Source organism: Monodelphis domestica, chromosome 4, assembly GCF_027887165.1.
Source record: "Monodelphis domestica isolate mMonDom1 chromosome 4, mMonDom1.pri, whole genome shotgun sequence".
NCBI lineage: Eukaryota > Metazoa > Chordata > Mammalia > Didelphimorphia > Didelphidae > Monodelphis > Monodelphis domestica.
Window position 1 is genome coordinate 269547043 of NC_077230.1, and position 23900 is coordinate 269570942.

Sequence of the window (23900 nt, forward strand, 5' to 3'; positions counted from 1 at the left end):
ATGAATTTTAAATGAAAATTATTACAAATGAAGAATAAAGAATATAATTAGAAATTATTTTGCTCAAATATATGACAATAAACCCAACAACATGTGAATTATTTTAAAAATATAAAAGAAACAAATTATCAGAATGAGGAAAGACAATTTTTTTTAAAAATTCAGAGGAAAAAATGAAAGCTATAAATTAATTTCTGAAGGAATAATCTCTAGGACCAAAATAATCCACAATTGAATTCTATCAAGAATCTGAAGAATAATTAATTTTCATATTATGTAAATGGTTTATAAAACTAGCAAAAGAAAAGATCTCACAAAATTCCTTCTATGATACAGAAGTGTTTGTGATACATATACTAGGAAGAATCATAAAGAAAAAAGGAAACTATAGAAAAGGGAGTTATGGCAAAGAGACTGGAGAGGTTTACCATTTCTTTCTACAGATTATTTTACAGATGAGGAACTGAGGCAAATAGGGTTAAGTAATTGTCCATGTTCAAAGGCTAGATGACAGCTCTGGACTAGGAAGATGGGACTTCTTAATTCCCAGTTCAGAATTCAGCTACTTTACTATGTATTTGCCCCTTGGAAACCGGCATAATCACACAAAACTTTTAACAACTTTTTTGTGGCCAAATAGGAAACCTGAATGAGATTGTTTTGTTTTCAAGTTTCCAGAGGTGGCATAATTCTCTTACATTAGCTTTTAAAATGCAAGTGGCAATATACCTTGTAACTAGAGGTAATTAAAAATATGGTCTTTGTGAATTGATTTTAGCAGACCATATGTTGAAGAATGTCCTTGGGTAAAATGTCTCAGTAATCAAATAGTACATTTATAACTTCCCCTTGACTCTCAGGTAACTTGGAGATTCTAGTAAAACCAAAACCTCTATGTATGTATGTATGTATGTATGTATCTATCTATCTATCTATCTATTTTTATCGATCTATCTATTTTAATATATGTAATCTATCCATTATACATAATATGTTATACCAGCTTATATGTTATGTTTCTATGTAAATAACAAATATGTATAAATAACAGTAGAAATCCTAAAATAATATTTTGTTTTCGGTGATAAGAGGTTTTTCCCTGGACCATATGCAAACGAGAAAATGAGAACAGACAAAGTGAAGAAAATAACAAGAAAGCGAACACATTACCTTGATTCAGTATTTTAAAAGCAACAGAGTTTATGAACATAAAGTTTTATCAGGTTAGTTACAGGAAGATTTTTTTAACATGTTAATTTAAAAGGAGACAATGTAGAAGAGGACCATTGATTAAGGGGACAGTGAGAGAAATCCAGTCTGGGAAGTGCTATTAAATAGCTATTGAACATTAGGCATATCACTTGGCCTATTTATATCTCACTTTTCATATATCAAAAATGTTTATATTTTCAGAAAACAAATACCCTGTCAGTAGAACTGTGAATTTTTAAGACTATTCTGAAAATAATTTTAAATCATTCTAATAAAAATGACTAAATTTTACATAGTATTTGACACAGCAATACTACTTCTTGGCATTTAAACCACAGGATTCAAAGACAGAAAGACAGCTCCTAGGTACAAAAAGAAAAAAAAATCTTAGCACCACTGTTTTTTTTCTAATAGCAAAGAACTAGAAGAAAAATAAGTTTCCATTGATTAAGAATTGGATGAAAAATTTATAAAATAAGAATATAATTGCATATTGATTATATCATGAATATTTTAATGGACCTTGAGAATACTTGCATGAAGTGATACAACCAAGAGAACAATATAGCCAATTAACCTGAAAAAATGCAGAAATTCTTGAAATTTCTGAACAATTTAGTGATTAATTATGATTCAAAAGAACAAATAGTAAACATATATATATATATATATATATATATATATATATATATATATGGGTGTGTATGTGTATGTATATAAGAAGAATTCTTCCATAACTTGCCTCAGAATGTAAAAGGTTAAATTCCATTATTTCATTTGAGAATCACCTGGAAGAGGCTTAGGATTCTAAGAAATGAGGGAACAAGGGAATAGGTGTTGGACCTACTGGAGATTTTGAGCAAAAGCACAGAGAAAAAAGGTAAAAGTTTACATATAGGGAACACTAAGTAGGCAAATTTGTCTAGAATCTAGATCAGTGATGGTGAACTTATGGCATGGGTTTCAAAGATGTCACACAGAGTGCTCTGTGTGAGGACTTGGTCACCCTCCCTCACCACCTTCTATCCCCACCCCTGAAGTTTGTTACTAGAAAGGCAGAGGGACTTGGGTGAAGCTGCTCCCTTCCCCCTCTGCACCATTCCTGATTATATTTTTTCACTTCTCCCACCCCTCTGCCCAACCAGCAGCCAAATGGGAGTATACAATAGTGGGTGGCTCTCAGGCAGCAGAGCTGGAGGGGAGAGAATGCTCTGGCCACTCCCTTTCCCCTCATTACACTCACTGAGGACATTCCTCACTTCACCTGCCCCTCTGCCCAATGGGAGAGCTTTCTCCCTCCCCTGTGTGGGGTTAGGAATGGTGGTAGTATGTCTCCAGTATATGGGGGAGGGGGGCACAGGACATGGTCTTTAAAAGGCTTACTATCACTTATCTAGATCATAAGAAAGGGAGAATGTTCAGATGGTTTGGGAAGGTAAAATAGAGTTAGGATGTAAAGAGTTTTAAATTTTCCAAAGAGGAATTTGCATTTTATCCTGGGATGAATAGAGAAAGAAAGAGAAGAACAGAAAACAGAAGTGGAAGGCAATGGGAAGGAAGAAGATCCTGAGATATATTCACAGCAAAGGAACAGAGCATATATCTCTCCTAAGTAGTTGTTGTTTTTTTCTCTTTCCTAAATGTCTGCAATCCCATTAATTATTTCTCAAATGCAGTGAACTTGAGACTTTTCACTGTACCAGTTATAATATTCTGGTAAAACTTGTTTTGTTTTCCCCCAATGTCCAGACCACCAGCACTCATCTCAAAACTCTTAATATAATCTGGCTCACAAGACTATATAGTCTGATTGGACTATAATTGTCATATAATGCATATATCCAGTCATGAAGGTGTCAAGTGAATCTCCAGATACCTGAAAGATGGGAGGATACCAAAAACTTGGGGAAAATCCCTGGTGTTATTACAACTGACAAAAGCCTGTTGAGAAAGTATCACTCTCCACCAAACCATATGCTTCTTTTCCTATCTCTATGAAATCTTTATGAGAACAATTTTTATACACATGAGGTCATACTTGATAAAGTCATGAGAAATTGACAGACTAGCTTTTAAAAACAAAACTCTACAGTAGATAATATTTACCAATCCTTTATTTGCTTTTGATTCTAAAACGAAAAATGCCACCTTAAAGGATCTTAGTAAGTGAGGAATCCTCCATGTACACATTAAAATAATATAAAATTTATTTAAAGATGAAGTAATATATACTGCAGTTCATTGACCATCTGATTCTTAATATCCAGGTAGGAATAAAATAAGAAATGTATGTATAAAATATACCTACATATATTAATTGTTTATTATAATTGTGTTATATTTTATAAAATACATTGATTATATATGTATATGTATGTCAATCTATGTTTATTCAGAAAGACATGGAGAGACAGACACACATTCACAGAGAGAGAGTAAGGAAGGGAGGAAATGAGGGAGGGAGGGAGAGATGGATCCTACAGACTCTTTTAATGTCTATATTATGTCCCAAGATATAGAAGAATATCTCCCATGTGTTGGGTGGACTATCTGGAGAATGTTTATAAATTTGATTTTCAGAGATGCTAATAAATCATAATAAACAGGAAGGAGCTTTATAATGTAACAAGTTACATCTCCCTTTCATTTATTCAGGGTTTGCTTCCCTGACAATCTCAAAGGTTCTACCCTTCCATCACATTAACCAAAAGGAGTTCAATAGCTTAAAACTCAGGAAGGAAAAATAAGATCTTCAAACAGATATTCTAGATATCATATTTCATGCACTTAACTTCTAGTGGTGGCTCTCTCACTCCACCTTGATTTACTTTTACTTTAGACACAATAGACACAACTTTACACAAGGCAAGCTTGGTTTTATTATTTTGTAGAATATTTTTCATAGACAAGATATTTGAAGAAGCAAAACTAAAACCATGGAGAATGCTGGAGACAGAGACAGTGACATTGGGTCATTAGCCAATTAATACTCAAATACTGTGGGCAAAACATAAAAATTAAAATCTTGAAACAAAAAATAACACCCTGGAACCACTATAATTTCTAAAAAATGGTACTATGGACCTCTGTAGCTCATAGGGGCAAATCTGTTTTAATATATAGTAGTCTAATTAATGCTCTCAATTAAGACTGAGACATCAGGAAATTATTTAGTTTTTCCTGCCTCATAATCATTATTTATCATTTTTCTCATCTTCCTATTTGATAAAATTTGGATAGAAAGGGTTCTGGGACAAGTTTCTATTTCAATTTAACTTTTATTTTTCTTTCTTTAGTATTCAACAGAATATTGTGAAGGTTGAGAGTTAATATTTTCATAATTTAATACAAATGGTGGATGTAGGCTTATCCATAGCATCACTGAAAGCATCTTACTATTAATATTAAACATAATAATTGCAATTAAAATTGGAATTTATGTAGTACTTTAAAGTTTGCAATGTATTTATACATATATTATCTGTTTTGACCTTCACAAAACACTTAGAGAGAGTTATTAAAATCACAATTATCTTTATACAAAGGTGAGAAAATTGAGGTTTGAAGATGTTAAATGAATTGCTCAGGGTCATGCAGCTAATTAGTGACTGCTGACATCAAATATGGCCTTCTATCCAGTATGATAAAGTAAGAGTTTATTATAAAAACTGCACCTATAGATATTGACTCTGAGTTGTTTGATAAACACTCTCAATGATACAGAGAAATTAATGGTTTATTTTTAATTCATTGTGTGTGCAACATGCATGTACATATGTATATACATATATATCCACATATAATTTATATAAGTATATCTTTGCATAGAGGTAAAAAGGACATTTTTAATTTCTAAAAAAAAAGGTAGGGGACTTCCGGGTAATCATGGCTGCAATCTAGACGCGGCATGCTTCCTCTCCCCAGCACCGAACGCAATAGACTACATCAAAGGAGCATAAAATCACCTTTGGAGGAACAGAAGGACTCCCCAGTACCCCACAGAGGCAAAGGTACGTGGGGCTTGAACATTTCCACACTAAAACAAGAAGGAAAAGCTTGCACAAAAAAGTGAACTGAGCCGCCCTTCCCCCACCCCACCTCCCCCACTAAACCAGAGTGAGCTACCTGAGCGCTCACCAGGACAGCGAGTGAGTGGGGAGCGTCTCTGTCTGGGGGGGCACTCCAGGGTCCTTGGGTTCTGGGGACTGCCAGGAAAAAAAACGTCTCAGGGCGCTTTTACTGGAGAATCCAGCGGACCTGGACTCGGTGTGGGCTGCGCTGAACAACACGCGCTGATTATCTGGGCGGAGCTGAATACCTGGGCTCGGAGGCTGGGAAGAACTAGTCTGAAGCAATCTAAATTCACAGAAAAACCGCTCTTATAACCCAGACCCCAGACCAAAAAGGAAAGGGAAATAAAACCACCAAAGGGATGGCTCACATGGCCCAAAATCAAGCCTCCAGGAAGAAAGGGAAAAAAGTGACTATTGAAAACTTTTATGGTGGAAGTACCCAAGGAAAAGAGGAGAATGAGGAGGAAATCCAAAAAAATTCAGAACACGCCTCCCAAAATGGAAACTATCAACAAGGTCTGGAAGATCTCAAACTGGAACTTATCCAAAAGATGGAAACCCTCTGGAAAGAAAAATGGGAGAAAGAGATCAGCTGTCTGACAGATAAGACTGCTCAATTGGAAAAAGAACTCGAAGCATCCAATAGAAGGGCAGACAAGGCTGAAAAGCAAATCCAGTCCCTAATGACCAGAATTAAGGACCTCGAAGAAAGTGAGATGATAAAACAGCAAGCATCAATAAAGCAAACCCAAATAATTAATGAATTGGAAGAAAACAGAAAATATCTCACTGAGAAGGTCACGGACCTGGAGAAGAGAGGAAGACGAGAAAATCTCCGTATCATCGGTCTCCCAGAAAAACCAGAGGTAAACAACAAATTGGATTTTATTCTAGAGGAGATTATAAAAGAAAATTGCCCCCACGTTCTGGAGCAAGGGGGCAAAATAGAAATAGAAAGGATTCATAGAACACCTTCTATACTAAATCCCCAAAAGACAACGCCTAGGAATGTAATTGCCAAATTCAAGAGCTTCCAAGTAAAGGAGAAAATCCTACAAGAAGCCAAGAAGAAGAGCTTCAGATATAAGGGGGCTCCCATAAGGATCACACACGACTTAGCGGCTAATACACTAAGAGACCGCAAAGCATGGAACACGATATTTAGAAAGGCAAGAGAGCTGGGTCTCCAACCAAGAATCAACTACCCAGCAAAACTGACTATATACTTCCAGGGGAAAGTATGGGCATTCAACAAAATAGAGGATTTCCAAGCATTTGCTAAGAAAAGACCAGAGCTCTGTGGAAAGTTCGATATCCAAGAACAGAAAGCAAGAGAAACATGAAAAGGTAAATATGAAAGAAAGGGAAAAGGAGATAAATCTTATCTTTCTCTTTAAGTCAAACTCTCTTCTATAAGGACTACATTTACATCTAATTATATATATTAATATGTGGGGAAAATGTTTTGTGGAACTCTTATAAATTGTATCATCATAAGAGTAGTTAGAAGAAACATGCATAGGGAAAGATTGGGGAATTAAGAAGATTTGGGGAAAGTTGGGGCAAAAAAAGGAAAAGGGAGGGGGGAACCGTGATAATACTAAGATTAACTTCAAGAAATAGGGGGGGAATCAATAGAATAAACTTTCCCATATAAAGATACACATGGGAAGGGGAGGGGAAGAACTCTCATATGAGAAGGAGAGGAAGAGAGCGTGAAGTGGAATTACTTAAACCTTACTCTCAGTGAAATCAAATCTGAGAGGGAAGAACATCTAGATCCAGTGGGATCCTAAATTCTATCTTATCCATTAGGGCAAGAAAAAAAGGAAAATCAAGGAGGGGGGGGTACAAAAAGGGAGGGAAGGAGAGGGGGGAGGGGAAGGGAGCATAAAAAGGGAGGGGCTAGAAAGGGAAGCATCTCAAGGGAGGGGACTAGGGGGACTGACCTAAAGTAAATCACTGGTTCAAAAGGTGAAAGCTAAAGAAGAAAGGTCAGAACTAGGGGAAGACATCAAAATGCCAGCGAATCCACAAATAACAATCATAACTTTGAACGTGAATGGGATGAACTCACCCATAAAACGCAGACAAATAGCAGATTGGATTAGAACACAAAACCCTACCATATGTTGTCTTCAAGAAACACATATGAGACGGGTTGACACTCACAAGGTTAGAATTAAAGGTTGGAGTAAGACCTTTTGGGCCTCAACCGATAGAAAGAAGGCAGGAGTTGCAATCATGATATCTGACAAAGCCAAAGTACAAATAGACCTGATCAAAAGGGACAGGGAAGGTAAATATATTCTGCTAAAAGGAAATATAGACAATGAGGAAATATCACTAATCAACATGTATGCACCAAATGGTATAGCATCCAAATTTTTAATAGAGAAACTAGGAGAATTGAAGGAGGAATTAGACAGTAAAACCATATTAGTGGGAGACTTGAACCAACCACTATCAAATTTAGATAAATCAAATCAAAAAATAAATAAGAATGAGGTAAAAGAGGTGAATGAAATCTTAGAAAAATTAGAATTAATAGACATATGGAGAAAAATAAATAGGGACAAAAAAGAATACACCTTCTTTTCAGCACCACATGGCACATTCACAAAAATAGATCATACACTAGGTCATAGAAACATGGCACTTAAATGCAGAAAAGCAGAAATATTAACTGCAGCCTTTTCAGATCACAAGGCAATTAAAATATTGATCGGCAAGGGTACATGGAGACCCAAATCAAAAATTAATTGGAAATTAAATAACATGATACTCCAAAACCATTTAGTTAGAGAAGAAATCATAGAAACAATTAACAATTTCGTTGAAGAAAATGACAACGGCGAAACATCCTTTCAAACCTTATGGGATGCAGCCAAGGCAGTACTTAGAGGAAAATTCATATCCCTGAGTGCATATATTAACAAATTAGGGAGGACAGAGACCAAGGAATTGGAAATGCAAATCAAAAAACTTGAGAATGAACAAATTAAAAACCCCCAGAAGAAAACCATACTAGAGATCCTAAAAATTAAGGGAGAAATTAATAAAATAGAAAGTGACAGAACTATTGAGCTAATAAACAAGACTAGAAGCTGGTACTTTGAAAAAACAGACAAAATAGACAAAGTACTGGTTAATTTAATTAAAAAAAGGAAAGAAGAAAGGCAAATTAATAGCATCAAGGATGAAAAGGGGGATCTCACCTCAAATGAAGAGGAAATTAAGGCAATCATTAAAAACTACTTTGCCCAACTATATGGCAATAAATATACCAACCTAGGTGATATGGATGAATATTTACAAAAATATAAATTGCCTAGACTAACAGAAGAAGAAATAGTTTTCTTAAATAATCCCATATCAGAAATTGAAATCCATCAAGCCATCAAAGAACTGCCTAAGAAAAAATCCCCAGGGCCTGATGGATTCACCAGTGAATTCTATCAAACATTCAGAGAACAGTTAACCCCAATATTACACAAACTATTTGACATAATAAGCAAAGAGGGAGTCCTACCAAACTCCTTTTATGACACAAGCATGGTACTAATTCCAAAGCCAGGCAGGCCAAAAACAGAGAAAGAAAACTATAGGCCAATCTCCCTAATGAATATAGATGCAAAAATCTTAAATAGGATACTAGCAAAAAGACTCCAGCAAGTGATTAGAAGGGTCATCCACCATGATCAAGTAGGATTCATACCAGGGATGCAGGGCTGGTTCAACATTAGGAAAACTATCCACATAATTGACCACATCAACAAGCAAACCAACAAGAATCACATGATTATCTCAATAGATGCAGAAAAAGCCTTTGATAAAATACAACACCCATTCCTACTAAAAACACTAGAAAGCATAGGAATAGAAGGGTCATTCCTAAAAATAATAAACAGTATATATCTAAAACCATCAGCTAATATCATCTGCAATGGGGATAAACTAAACCCATTCCCATTAAGATCAGGAGTGAAACAAGGATGCCCATTATCACCTCTATTATTTGACATTGTATTAGAAACACTAGCAGTAGCAATTAGAGAAGAAAAAGAAATTGAAGGCATCAAAATAGGCAAGGAGGAGACCAAATTATCACTCTTTGCAGATGACATGATGGTCTACTTAAAGAATCCTAGAGACTCAACCAAAAAGCTAATTGAAATAATCAACAACTTTAGCAAAGTTGCAGGATACAAAATAAACCCACATAAGTCATCAGCATTTCTATATAATTCCAACACAGCTCAGCAGCAAGAACTAGAAAGAGAAATCCCATTCAAAATTACCCAAGACAAAATAAAATACTTAGGAATCTATCTCCCGAGACAAACACAGGATCTATATGAACACAACTACAAAACACTTTCCACACAACTAAAACTAGACTTGAACAATTGGAAGAACATCAACTGCTCATGGGTAGGACGAGCCAATATAATAAAAATGACCATCCTACCCAAACTCATCTATCTATTTAGTGCCATACCCATGGAACTTCCAAAAATTTTTTTTACTGATTTAGAAAAAAACATAACAAAGTTCATTTGGAAGAACAAAAGATCAAGGATATCCAGGGAATTAATGAAAAAAAAACACAAAGGAAGGGGGTCTTGCAGTCCCAGATCTCAGACTGTATTATAAAGCAGCGGTCATCAAAACAATTTGGTACTGGCTAAGAGACAGAAAGGAGGATCAGTGGAATAGACTGGGGGCAAGCAACCTCAGCAAGACAGTATATGACAAACCCAAAGATCCCAGCTTTTGGGACAAAAATCCACTATTTCATAAAAACTGTTGGGAAAATTGGAGGACAGTGTGGGAAAGATTAGGCTTAGATCAACACCTCACACCCTACACCAAGATAAATTCAAAATGGATGAACGACTTGAACATAAAGAAGGAAACTATAAGAAAATTAGGCGAACACAGAATAGTATACATGTCAGACCTTTGGGAAGGGAAATACTTCAAAACCAAGCAAGAATTAGAAAGAGTTACAAAATGCAAAATAAATAATCTGGATTACATCAAATTAAAAAGTTTTTGTACAAACAAAACCAATGTAACCAAAATCAGAAGGGTAGCAACAAATTGGGAAACAATCTTCATAAAAACCTCTGACAAGGGTTTAATTACTAAAATTTATAAAGAACTAAATCAATTGTACAAAAAATCAAGCCATTCTCCAATTGACAAATGGGCAAGGGACATGAACAGGCAATTCTCAGCCAAAGAAATCAAAACTATTAATAAGCACATGAAAAAGTGCTCTACATCTCTTATAATCAGAGAGATGCAAATCAAAACAACTCTGAGGTTTCACCTCACACCTAGCAGATTGGCTAACATGACAGCTATGGAACGTAATGAATGCTGGAGGGGATGTGGCAAAGTGGGGACATTGATTCATTGCTGGTGGAGTTGTGAACTGATCCAACCATTCTGGAGGGCAATTTGGAACTATGTCCAAAGGGCGATAAAAGACTGTCTGCCCTTTGATCCAGCCATAGCACTGCTGGGCTTGTACCCCAAAGAGATAATGGACAAAATGACTTGTACAAAAATATTCATAGCTGCGCTCTTTGTGGTGGCCAAAAATTGGAAAATGAGGGGATGCCCTTCAATTGGGGAATGGCTGAACAAATTGTGGTATATGTTGGTGATGGAATACTATTGTGCTAAAAGGAATAATAAAGTGGAGAAGTTCCATGGAGACTGGAACAACCTCCAGGAAGTAATGCAGAGCGAGAGGAGCAGAACCAGGAAAACACTGTACACAGAGACTGATACATTGTGGTACAATCGAAGGTGATGGACTTCTCCATTAGTATCAATGCAATCCCTGAACAATCTGCAGGGATCTAAAAAAAAAAAATACTACCCACAAGCAGAGGATAAACTGTGGGAGTAAAAACACCGCTGAAAAGCAACTGCTTGACTACAGGGTTGGAGGAGATAAGACTGAGGAGAGACTCTAAATGAACACTATAATGCAAACTCCAACAACAGGGAAATGGGTTCGAGTCAAGAACACATGTGACAACCAGTGGAATCATGCGTCGGCTATGGGAGAGGGAAAGGCGGGGGGGGGGGGGGGGAGGGGAGGGGAGGAAAAGAAAACAATCTTTGTTTCCAGTGAATAATGTATGAAAACGACCAAATAAAATAATATTAAAAAAAAAAAAAAGGTAGGTCAAATCTACCAAGTGCCCAAAATTCTTAGTGAAGTTTTAATATTAAAACTACACTAAGATTTTGGTGATGTCATGTATTTTTATTTGAAATCATGAAACATTGAAAAAAAAAAAGTCCTCAAAAATTATGTCCCATCCTGTTATTATTTATTTATTTGTTTGTTTTGAAACCCTTATCTTCCATCTTGGAATCAATACTGTGTTTCGTTTCCAAGGCAGAAGAGTGGTAAGGGCTAGGCAATGGGGGTTAAGTGACTTGCCCAGGGTCACACAGCTGGGAAGTGTCTGAGACCAGACTTGAACCTAGGACCTCCCATCTCTAGGCCTGACTCTCAATCCACTGAGCTACCCAGCTGCCCCCCCCCCATCCTGTCATTTAAAAGAAGGAAACTGAAGACAAAAGAGTGAACCAATTTGTCCACAATCATATATATGTGTGATAATTAGAAGCTATGAGATCTGAGGCCTTCAGAAATAATCTAACCAAATTTTCCCATTTTACATATGAGAAAAATAAGATTAAGAAGTTGTTAATCCCGTTTTATCAAAGAGGACCAAGGGTCTACCTCGCTGAATTTAAGTGAGGCAGAGTTGCACAAAGTTGTCAGATTCACTCTCACTTCCAACATCAAAATCCAGGGGCAAGATAAGTAACTTACTCCAAATCAGAAAGATAAATAGGTGACATAAGCACTGATTCTAGATAATCTGACTCCAGATCCAGGACTCTTTCTGCCACTTTGCTGCCTCTGAATGAATATAGTTCTTCTGGCAAAAAAAAAAAATTGTTGTTGATAAACTGAGAAAAAAATTTGATATTTTACAAAGGAGGTGTGTGTGTGTGTGTGTGTGTGTGTGTGTGTGTGTGTGTGTGTGTGTGTGTGTGTATAGGAAGCATTTATTAAGTGCCTACTGTGTGTCAGGCATTCTGCTTATTTGATTATCATGACAACTCTGAAACATTGATATTCCATTCTGCATTTGTTATCCTGTCTGGTATCAATATCAAAGAACAAAATATTCCATCGCTACCCACTGTACTTCTGCTCTCCTTTCCTGCCTCCTTTTATATGTTTTCTCCCTCCCATTAAATTGTGAGCTCCTTAAAGTGAGAGACTGTCTTTCTTTTTGTTAATTGTATCCTCCTGTCTCCTGGTACACTTTCTGGCACAAAATAACCACTTATAGGTTTATTGGATTGGATGTAGTTTTTATTACTTACCCACATTTTATAGTTGAAGAAAATGATGTTCACACATGTTAAATGGCTTGCTCTGAGTCACACAGCTCAATGACTAAGGTCACATTAGCACTCAGGGTCTTCTGATTCCAGGAGGAGCACTCTATCCAATGCACCACCCAGCTCTTCCTTACAAGATTTGGTCTAGGACAGTGATGGTGTACTTCCGTAAAGGGTGCTAAAGATTGCACACAGAGTCAAGGGGGAGGAGGGGTTGAGATGGAGGGCATGGTACTTGGTCTCTGGCAGGGTGTGGCATGGCACTCTATCTCTGGTGGGGTGGGCATGCATTCACTCTGGGGGTTGGGGGTGAGTTCTGACACTCCATCTCTAGCAGGTTCACCATCACTGATCTAGGGACTCCAAGTATAATCACTGTCCTAAGAACATCTTGATAATCTGCCTATTAAAGAGGAAGGGCCTTCAACGTTGTGACAAGTTACTGTTGTGGTACCTAGCATCTTTTGCATTCAATGCCATTCTAAGAAATATAATTAAAGATCAATGAACCAAGTGTTTAAAAGGCAGTCAATTTAATTGCTGCAATTGTATGATTTAGATGAATAATAAACGTCCTAATGATAGTGCAATATTAAATATTCAACTTGGATATCAAAAGTCAATTAAGAGATAATTGTAAATCAGCAAGCCACAAATAATGAGAGGAATCCTCCCTTTTTGAAAAGGTTGTTGACAGGAAAAAGGAACCTTAACCTTATTGCATTTCAGCATTTGATTTTTTTTTAATGTGGCAGATTTTTAATTTGGCTAATTATTGTAGTATATTGTTACATACAAAGCAGCAATTCAAACTTTTAGTTTGGTGATTACATATAGTCTCCTGCACTGTGTTTTATTCTGGCATAAGAAATTCATATGGGTCCTCTGGATATTTCATGGATTGGTTTCTTTTTTTCTGGTAACAATTCATAATATATTGATGATCTCTTAGAAAAAAACATAACTTTCTACTGATGACTGATCAAAAGCAATGCCAGCATTCCTGGCACCATATCTGACACAGAATGGGCATTTAATAAAAGCTTGTTTAATGATTGATTTTCATTAAAAGTAGTGAATTTAGCCAAGCCCTTAGTGACTCCTACTGCATTGAGCACTGTAGGAAAAATAAAGATGAAAAAGCCTATGTCCCCACTGTCTTGATGCTTGCAATCTAGTAGACAAGATCAAATATGTGCATCAACAACTCTAATATGAGGCAAAATATGATGGTGACAAAATAATAAGCTAAATGTTTTGTGAATTTGGAAATAGGAGAGAATAATTATGGATAGAGCAGAGTTCAAGGAATTATATAAGAAGGTTGTGACAGTGAAAATTGGTCTTGTAGGTTTATGAAGAATCTCCTTGGAGATGTTCCTACAATGGTTAGAAGCCAAAGAAAAGTGAACCTCCAGATTAAGACCTCCAGAAAGACATGAAAAAATTTGGGTACATAATCTCAGAAACTTTATGATTGGGTCAGTGTTGTTCCAGCACAAGTAGTATAAGGAGGAGATAATGGGGATCTTGAAAGGAAATAAGATGGGATAAATGTGTTTGTAGTAACCAAAGAAGGGATTCTGAAAAAAAATGATATGATAGCAATATCTAGGCAATACTGAAAGCATAGATGCAGGCCCAAACTGTCATGACATAGACACATATATAGCAGAGGTGAGGAGAGACATAAAGATTAATATATCCTTACTGTAGTGACTCACAAACCAGAAAAAATCTAAGTTCCATTAACCCTGTGTCACAACTTAGAAAACCCTAGTTCTGAAGAAAAAAAATACTCATCAGTGATGATGCCAAAATGGGAAGGAAAAAATTTCCACAGAGAATACCATCAGATAACACTCTAATAAACTCATGGTTTTGGTCTCGGAATGCATTTGTCTTATTATACTTAGATGCTGGTAAGTAGATTGGGATTTGAATTCATTCTCACTTGAAGTCATGGGAGGGATATGCTAAGTCTACTTGCTATCTAAAAGAATTTGTTTATTTTGTATCTTGTTTTAATTAAATTTCTTATGTATAACATTCATATATGATCTGGCATAGTTTGGTGAAATTTCATTGACAGTGGTTGACTCAGAGCTCTGTATCTCAATAGATTATGAACTCTAAAAGATTCTTGAACACAGCAATAGCTTTTAGGGAGCCTTGATAGATGCCAAAGCTACAAGAGGAACAGAATTTTCATACATCAAAAGGAAAAGGATAATGAATTACTTCTTCTCTTCTCTTCTCTTCTCTTCTCTTCTCTTCTCTTCTCTTCTCTTCTCTTCTCTTCTCTTCTCTTCTCTTCTCTTCTCTTCTCTTCTCTTTTCTTCTCTTCTCTTCTCTTCTCTTCTCATTACCTCTTCTTTCTCACTTTATTTTTACCATTTTACCATTCTGTAGTGACTCACAAACCAGAAAAAAATCTAAGTTCCATTAACCCTGTGTCACAACTTAGAAAACCTTCTTAGGGGTATGAATTTAATCAACCCTATGACTAAAATCAATATCATTAAGACTATATATATATGTGTGTGTGTGTGTGTGTGTGTGTGTGGTCTTAGTGTTATTGTGTTCATATATTTCTATCATATACACATATATAAATAAACAAAAATACATATATATTTATATCATCAATGACCAAACTTCCACATAATTTTTTCTTATTCCTACTCTTTGTCACATTGGCTTTGTTTCCCATTGCCTACAATGTGGGTATTCAAACAGAAATGGACACTGCAACATTTGTAGTGAGTAGGGTGGGGAAGGATAATTGATTTAAACAGAACTTAATAGCATTTGTGTTTATGTTTTGCTTCTAGTCAAAAAGAGTTTATATTACTTTCTCTACCACTTAGGAAGGAGAATATACAATACAATACAATAGCACGAAGAATAGAAAACATTTGAGAAATCTTGGATGTATGAAAAAGCACAAGGTTCTGGAATATGATTTGGTGGTCCTAGAAAGTATTTTAGGGCATTTCAAATGTAGCATGATGAACTTAATAGTAATCTGGCTTATTTGATCCACAGAAATTTTTGTATAGTGATTCCCCAAGTCATGGAAAATAAGGTCACCACTTGGATAGCAGGGAGTATGATATAATGAGAAGGAGGTAAAATTAATTTTGAAGTTCTTGAATGCATATCCCAACTTATTCTTATTAACCATGTAAATAAAGTAAGTCAGTGATTTAATTTGTACATCAGTTTCCTTACTTGTAAAATCAGGATAATGATGGTTTTACTTCCTTCTTTGCTGAGTTGTATTGAGGAAAAAGCACTTTTAAACTGTTAAGCACCATCTAAATATGAAGTAATTCTATCATAAATGACATTTTAATTTTAAATTATTTTGAATGACTATAACTATTTAAATAATCATAATAATTTAAATAATTATTTCAAGTGATGAATTATTTAGAAGAAATCATAAAGGAATCAAGGAATATTTGATGAACAGTAAAAAATGCATCTTACACATGAGAGAAAAAACCTTAGACTCTTTAATATCAGTAAAATATTGAACATTAACATTGATATATTGATATACATTATTGGGAGTCCAGAATAGAAACTTCTCAACATTTTGTCACTAATCCCACAAACGACCTTGTACTATTCACTTCCCTTTTCTGGGAATATTTTATCAACTATAAAATACAGAGAGCTTGGGGCAGCATTTGGCTGGAGTCCCTTGATCACTTCTTTACATGAATACCCTTGATGATTCTCTCACATATTCCTGGGAAAAGAATATCCATAAGAAATATATTGAATTACAACCTCTTAAAAGGATATTTGAAACCATTCTTGTTTGATGCTTCTTTTTTTCACTGATCCAAAGAATTCTTTGTCTGCCCTTAGAAATAGATGTCTGTTGAACAGCATTCAGAATCAGAATCTCAGTTAGCAGGGATTTCATCGTATATCTAGTTTAACCAATAATGAAGGAAAATTTTGTCTACAACATAGTCAGTAAGGATACATCTAACCGCTCCTATCAATAGTAAATGAAGGAGAACCTGTTTTCTCTGTGACCATCTCACTTTGGAATTGTATATATAAGTAAATACATACATACATACATACATACATACACACACATGCACACATATATTTCCAAAATCTAATATAGCTGAATTCTAAGACATAGATGAAATCAATCTCTCTACAATTCCTACTCCCTGTTCTTCCACACCTTCTTGGAGGTATACACCAAATGACAAATGCTAATTTCACAAAGTGATCCTATAGCTATTTGGAGACATATGCCAAGTTCCTCTAAGACAGGCTTTCTTAATCATTTTTGTGTGTCGAGGACCGTTTAGGCACAATCATATAAAACTTGTGTCTCCCTTAGCAGAATAACATTTTAAAAGTACAAAATAAAAGGCATTATATTGCAAAGGAAGCCAAATATGTAAATACATTCGTCAAAATAATTTTGAAGTAGTTGTGGAAATGAGGTTAAGAGACCCAACCCTAAGGTTTCTATTCTAGAATAATGTAAAGAAACTGGGTTCTAAGAGGTTAAGGTGAGGAAGGGGTTAATCACAAGAATATTGGATGACAGCTTCTACAACACGGAGACAGTTCTATATTCAAAAATTGTGTGTGTGTGTGGACAGAGGGAATGGGACATTAAATTCACACATGATACTAATTTGAGAGATGATGTAAACAAGTACTAAGAACAAAGAAACACTAAATATCTACAGTTTTCTGTGGAGGCTAGAAATGTTTAAGGGACTGACATATTATAAACAGATTAATACCTATGCATGAAGTCAGATTTATTATTTGAATATGTAGAAGAAAAGAGTGTTTCTTAAATGGATCCATAAGAATGACTCCAAAAGTCCATATTTATATATTACTTCATAGTTTATAAAAATCTCTTTCTACTCATATCCTTGCATGGTATGCATAACAAGTAATATCATATGGGTGAGGAAACTGAGGCCCAGCGAGTTGAGTGATATGGTCAGTGTTGCATAGTTAATACGTGACTGAACCATGATTCATATCTGAGTTTTCTGGGTCCAAGTTGAGTGCTCATTCTTCTATCCGCCAAGCTGTATCCTAGACTAAGTGAGAAACCACTAACTAGTGAAAAATGTCTCTTGTGCTATCTTTCATTTGGCCATTAGTCATTTTATGTTTGCTTTTCTTTTTCAAGTGATTAATTTCAATGCATGTTTAATGAGGCTTGTACAGTATGGGTGCTCAATAAATATTTGTTGAATGGATGAATAACTGAATTAATGTCAAACTATTTCTAAAGTGCCTCTGGTGGACAAGTCAATTTAATAGATGCTTATTATTCATTTGCTATGGGTAAGAAGACACTGATTAGGCATTAGAGATATATAAAAAAATGAAATAGTTACTGCCTTCAAGGAACTTTTATTTTCCTTGGGGGATACAGAATGCTCATAGAAATGTAAGCATGAAGTATATAGAAGGTTATACAATGGAATTCAAGAGGGAAAGGATTTTAAAAACTGAGGGAATAAGCAAAAGGTGTTACCAGGAAAACTGGACACTTGAACTGTGTTCTGAAGGAACACATACATGTTTTCTTTTGTTTTGTTTTTCTAGATAACTTATCTTTCTGTAATCCCCAGACCCTACATTCAATGCATTGTAAAGTCTTGTTATTTTGACCTTGTTACCAACTGGTGAGGTTACCACCAGACTTACAGTCAGTGAGGCTTGAAATCTAGGTGTCATTCTCAACACCTCACTCTCTCTCACCCCCTAATATTCAATCACTTGTCAAATATTGTCCATTTTATCTTTGTAATATCACTCCAATGTACCCCCTTTTATCCTCTGACACTGCCATAACTCTGGTACTAGCCCACCTGCACTGTTAAAGACCAGGACGATTGAAATAGCCTACTGACTAGTCTCCCTATTTCGTCAAACCCATTCTAAGCCATCCTCTACTCAACTGTCAAATTAAATTCCTAAAATAGTTTTGGCCACATCATTCTTCAACATGAAATATTTGGTTTTTAAAGCCTTTTAAAAACCTGGTCCTTCTACCTTTCCAGTGTTCTTCATTCTATTCTTGAATTCTACAATTAAGTGATACTGATCTCCTTGCTGTTCCTCCCATATGATGATTTTTACTGACTATCCCCTTTCCTTGAGATATTTATTTATCTTCATCTCCATCTCCTGACTTCCTTTAAGTCCCATCTAAAGCTTCTCCATGGTTGAGAAGCCTTCTCCAATTCTCCTTAACATTAGTGAATTTCCTCTTTTGATTATGATCAATTATATTGTCTGTATCTTGTTTGTACATAGCTGTTTTAAATTTCTCTCTCTAATTAGATTTTGAGTTTCTTGAGGGTAGGAACTGTTTCCTACCTGCTCCTCTATCATTATATCATTAGAACTTAGCAGGATTCCTGGCACATTGTTGACAGTTAATATATACTGATTGATTGGCTGAATGGTTTGAGACCAAATGAGAAAATATAAGGCAACATTATGAATTGGCTTGACTTGGGAAGGCAACAGTGAAGAAAACATCCCTTACCTAGTAGTTGATAATCTGTTCAGAAGCATGGAAGATGATTTTTAAAAATGTTTTGTAAAGAGAATAAATGATAGCTTAATTTGAGATAAATGGAAAATATTTAAATATGAAGAGTAATGTGAAATAAGGAAAAGTAACCCAAAGTACTTTAGATGATAAGTTTAGACAAGGAAGTAAATCTAGTAGAGCTTTGATATGAGAAGAATTTCAGCCTTATCTGCCATTCTATTAGTTTCTATTTCATATCCTTGCCCACCCTTGTTCTTAGAATTGTAGATTATTCGAGACATAAGCCATAGAATTTAGGGAAATGTTTAGCAATTGACTTTCTGGAAAAATTTATTCACAGAATACTTTTAATTTTAATCTGTATTATAAACTCTATTTCTCTCTTTTTATGTATAGACCATTGGTGTGAAATAAAAAGGGTTTCTCTAAATCATGCATAACAGTCATTACAGGCAGCATATTGGAAAAGCACATATTAACATTATCAATGTTCCATTGTAATTTTATTTATTTTGTTAAATATTTCACAATTATATTTTAATTTCATTCAGGTTCACTGGGGAATTACCCTGAAAATTTTGACATCTATGTCCCAGGCAACCAATAAAAGAATAAATTACACCCTGATATAGCAATTGTCAATTATAAGGTATAAATTATCAATTTATAAATCATAGCTGACTCCAGCAGAACCCTATATGTAAAGGACATAAGAAATGATTCAGTTCAGGTAGATCAGTCAGAAGGTTAGGAAGATAACAGAGGGAGTGGCTGGGAGATCAAATGTTAGAGAAAGATCTCCTGGCCCCCAGTTCTGAATCTTTTTGCATTCATGCACCACTTATTTTGCTACTCTTACATAACTATAATAGCTACATTTTTGGCTACAACTACTACTACCACTACTGCTGCTTCTGCTAAACAAACACCTCATTTATAGTTTATTCTTACTATCTGATCCTTTTTATAGATTGTTTTATTAACAACTTTACAGGCATTCAGTCTTCTGCATTCTCTGCCATCCCTTGGGAAATTTCCAATGTCCTATTTAATAGTTCTAATTGAGATAATGCATGTCTTAGTTAATTAGTTCCCTTAATAATTAAAAGCTAATGGCTATTTGTTTTTTATGTGTTAAGACCAGGGACAGATTGGGTGAACTATATCCTTCTGAAATGAATTTTATTTGAAATAACATTGGTGGAGGAAAGTAGAGTAAATATAAATGTCTGTTTGTGAGGAAGAAACTAAAACTGTAGGAGGTGATTAACTTGTCCCTGGTTTCCTTTAAAGATTAAGTCAAAAGCTTTCCCAATGCTATTGTAGATACATTGTTTTTAGCTAGCTATTTACATGTGATATGGTCTCTTAAAATGTATGTGCCCTAAAGGCAGAGATCATTTTTTGCCTTTCTTTGAATCCTCATACCTTAGCATAGTTCCTGGCACATGAAAAGTGTTTAACAAAGGCTCTTTTGAGTATTAGCAACTTTATATCCTCTTCCAACTCTGTTCTTCAATTCAATGAAATCCACTTCAAATAGTAAAATTTGTAAGAAATTTTAAGATTAACTCTCCAAGCTGTTTGTCATTATGTATCTATGGACCTCATCTGAAAAGAAAATACTATATAATCTAAAAGTTGTCTCTCTTGTTTTTTGTGCTATTGAATCTGGATTTCAGACAAAAATCATGATTCCTAACCCATGATCTTTTCTGGATCTTAATGGCCCTAATGGTTAGTCATAGAGGGTTGGTCATGTTTAGTAGTGAAATCAAGAGTGTCTTATTCCCTACAAGTTCCTTTTTACTGCTCCAAATCATATATTCTTTCCTATTAATTAGAAAAAACCTAGCTTATTTCCTGTAAATGGTGCTTAAATAATGTAAAACTAACCTAATACTAAATTAAACAAGCAGAAGAAATACCCTAATATCAAACCCTAAATTATTCTGTTCCACTTGCTAAATCTAATGACCTTTGCACCTTTTTGTGATGCCCAGATTTCCTTGTAATCTTTCTTTTTTCTTCTATTCTCCTTTTGAGCCTCTCTGTCTTCCTTCCATGTTCTTTTTTCTCATTATCTCAACTGTGTAGGTTTCAATATGGTGCCAATGCTTTAACTTCTCCAAAAGAAGTTCAGCAGGTTTTTTCAAATGAACCTCTATTGTTGGCTTAAGTGAATCACCTTCTTTTAATTCCTGGATGACTTGAAGAATCATAACATTTACAGAATATCAGAACTTGAAAGCAACTGCATGGTTAATTCAATAATCTCATACTTGGAAAAGAAACCCACTTCCACCATTTAAACTACAGGTTGCTACTCAGCCTTTATTTGAAGACTCTCAGTACAAAGGGACTCTCAATCTCATTTCCCCTTTGGGCAGTTCTAATTATTATCAAGTTTTGAAGCTTAAATATGTTTCCTTAAAAACTATATATATATATATATATATATGTATATATATACACATATGTATATATAATAATATCACTCATTTTTACTTATGTTTCAGGGTCAAGAAGACAATTTCTAATTTTTCTTTCACATAGACCTTCACATTATTTTTTTAAAGTTTTGTGATTTAAATCTTTAATATTGAGTGTTTTAAAAATGTTTTCCATAAACCAAAAATGAAATGCTAATTTTGTAAAAAAATATATACATACAAAAATATGCTCTCCATTTGAATTCTAGGGGGAAAACATTCCAAGCAGTGTTTCTAGAAATTCAGATTTTCATTTTAATTATAATTATTCATTTGATTATTAGCTGTGTAACTTGCACATTAAAATTTAAGTAGCCACTTTTTAGATACTCTTATTTATAAATATGTGCCTTTGGCAAATAGGTTATTCAAAGAATGAGTATCTTCCCTTCCACCTTCCAATAAAGCAGCAGTAGATTAGTTTAAATTTTATTGTTAGAATTAGATTTGCTAAACCTTTATTCTATGACCCCCTTCCTCCCATTTCCTCTGCCCCATTTTGTAAATGAGTTGGTTAGAGCTACATTGGCAAAGCTTTTTAACAGTCACCAAGATAAACTAGGCTTAGGCTTTTGGTGAAGATTGACTGTGTCAAATAAAGTGTTCTGATCTATCCTCAGTAGTATACAGAATTTAATTAAGGGGTTTGACTAAATATATGAGAATTATAAGATAATACTGTGGTTGCTCATTTTAAAATTAATATAGCCCAAGTCAAAATTACTTTTAGCAGCTTTTATACCCAAAAAAAGGTGGAGAGAGTGAAAGTAGAAAAATATGAAAGAAGATGGAGTAAAAAGTCTAGCTTCTCACCCTAAATGTTGCTCCATTCCCTGGGGCACAACCAACATAATGTTCTTTAACTCATCAGCTGGAGGACTTTGTGTTGAATTAAGCAAGGGTTAAACCCACATGACCTCCTCCCAGATGGGATGGCCTCTCCAGAACTATTCTCTCCAGAAGCCAGGAAAGGAAGATCAGCTTTTCACTCACCAGGAGAAGATCCAAATGGAGAAGATCTAGTAGCAGTCTCACCAGAAGCAGTGCAAGAGCCAGAGTCCAGGTCCAAGATCCTCCACGCCCAAGATTCAGGATGAAGACCTCTTGCACAGGAAGTTTATCATCTTTTATAGTTCTTTTTAAGTAATTTCCTGTCCCTTCCTCCACTTTACAGAGAACAACTACAGTCTTTAAATTAGCTTAGCACTGCTCAGGGGGGGAGTCTTGAGAGTGACACTTCCTGGGTCTTCAGCTTTGCTGAGGCCAGCTGAAACTAATTTTCCCTTCCTGCAGGGTCCAGGAGTAAACTACTTAGTGCTCAGGCTAGATATCTTACCTTATTGTCTCTCTGATTTCTTGCTTGTCTCTTTCTATATTTTGTAAATAAATTGTAAATAAAATATCTTTGGAATTCATTAAATTCCTGGCAACCACACTCTTAAATAATCAAGTCCAACCCTTTAAAATTAACTCCATTCCCCCTTATACCACCTAGTGCCAAGTAGGGGTGGTATTCAATCTTTGGTTGATTAGTTCAAAAATTGGCAAGGGGAAAGTCAATCCCATCTTCACAGTAGCAGGAATTCTTCCAACAGCTTCTTCAAAAGCTGCTACAACATTTCTGGCATCTTTTGAACTTGTTTGAAATGAAAGGATATTTGCTCTTGTCCCTGCACCAGGCCTGGGCTTCTTCTGTAGAAATCTATCTTTCATTTATATCAATCATGTTACTCAAAATCATAAAAGGAAATCTTTGGGGCTCTTTGGCATCTGCATAATAAATGAATTCTTTCTTCCAGTTGTCAAGACTTTGGAAACTTTGAGAGGCATCTACACTGAAATTAAGAAGGCAACATTTAGAACCTCTTTAAAATGGTTTTCTCAGACTTATAAAGCATTCTTGACCTGTTGTGTCCCAAACCTGCATGTTTACAAAGTAGCCATCGCTTCCAAGTCTTTATTTAAAAATCCCACACCTATTTTGTAGAACAACTGGCTTTCAAATTTGTTAGTGACATATCTATTCTTAAGAGAACTCTTCCCAACACCATCATCTCCAAAGAAAATTACTTTGAAAAGTGATGATTTTCCTGCCAT

At 35.2% G+C, this 23900-nt stretch overlaps 1 pseudogene; it reads right to left on the reverse strand.

Moving 5' to 3' along the window:
* Positions 1-23294: 23294 nt before the first annotated feature.
* On the reverse strand, positions 23295-23900 carry LOC107652270 (ras-related protein Rab-9A-like; annotated as a pseudogene).